The sequence below is a fragment of the Elephantulus edwardii genome, unplaced genomic scaffold, assembly GCF_000299155.1.
Source record: "Elephantulus edwardii isolate Elephantulus edwardi_28Jun2011 unplaced genomic scaffold, EleEdw1.0 scaffold00238, whole genome shotgun sequence".
Taxonomy (NCBI): domain Eukaryota; kingdom Metazoa; phylum Chordata; class Mammalia; order Macroscelidea; family Macroscelididae; genus Elephantulus; species Elephantulus edwardii.
In genome coordinates, this window is record NW_006399988.1 from 168493 (window position 1) to 169769 (window position 1277).

Below are 1277 nucleotides of genomic sequence, written 5' to 3' on the forward strand. Positions count from 1 at the left end.
AATAATGTATACTGCACTGAAACAGAGGAGGGAGAAAACTGTTTAAAAGAGATATGTGACTAGGTATTTCTGTCATCACAGGACTCTAGAGTGAGGGCTACATGGTGTAGGGGACCGGGGGGGGTTGTAAAACAATGAAAGAATCTTTTCTTTTACTTTTCCATAAAAAAAAATCCTTGCCTCCAAGAAGCAACCTGGTTTTACATTCTCCATGACAGATTTTTTTGTCTCTTTGCAGTCCATGTTATGTTCAATACTCTTCTGCAACACCACAGCTTAAAGACATCTATTCTTCTTCTGTCATCCTTAATCATTGTCCATCTCTCAAATGTGTAGCAAGAAATTTAGAAGATAATGGTTTGGATCAGGTGCACCTTAGTATTTAGAGTTATATTTTTACTCTTTAGTTTTCTAGAGATGTCCTTGATACCATATTTTCCCAGGACACCTTAACTTTTGATTTTCTGATTGTTAGTTACAATGATATGATATTGATTGTAGATCCAAATAAGATGAAATCATTAACAGCTTCAATCCTTTCTCCATTTCTCATGATGCTGCCAATTGGCCTGCTGCTGGGTACTTTGATTTTCTTGATGCTTAGATGCACCCACATTGAAGGCTACAGTCCTTGATCTTCTCAGCAAGCACTTAAGTTCTCCTCAGTTTCAATGAGCCAAGTTTCATCATCCTTATAAGGCAAGTTGTTGATGAGTCTTGCTTTAGTGCTGATGTTGCATTCTACTTCATAAAGTCCAGCCTCTTAAGTGATCTATTTAGCATATAGATTGAAAATGTATGGAAGAAGGATGCATCCTTAATACACTTATTTCTTTATTATTAACATGTAGTGTATCCTTGTTTTGTACAGCCTATGCAGGATTCACATGAGCACAATAAAGTGTTCTGGGAGTCGCATTCTTCTCAATACTAGCCACTATTTGTTGGGATCCACACAGTCAAATACATACTCAATAAAATACAAATTTATATCCTTCTGGTATTCTCTGCTTTCAGCCAAGATCTATCTGACACCAGCAATGATATCCTTAGTGTCCCTTCTAAATTTAGCTTATTTTTCTGGCAGTTTTCTGTTAATGTACAATTCTAGTCACTTTTGGATAATCTGTAGCAAAATTTTGCTTGCATGTGATATTAATGATGTTGTTGTTGTTGTGTGCCGTTCAGTCATCTGTGACTCATAGCAACCCTATGTACAACAGCTCTGAAAGAAACGCACAAGTTTGGTAGCTGCCCATCTGATCTCAAGAGCACAT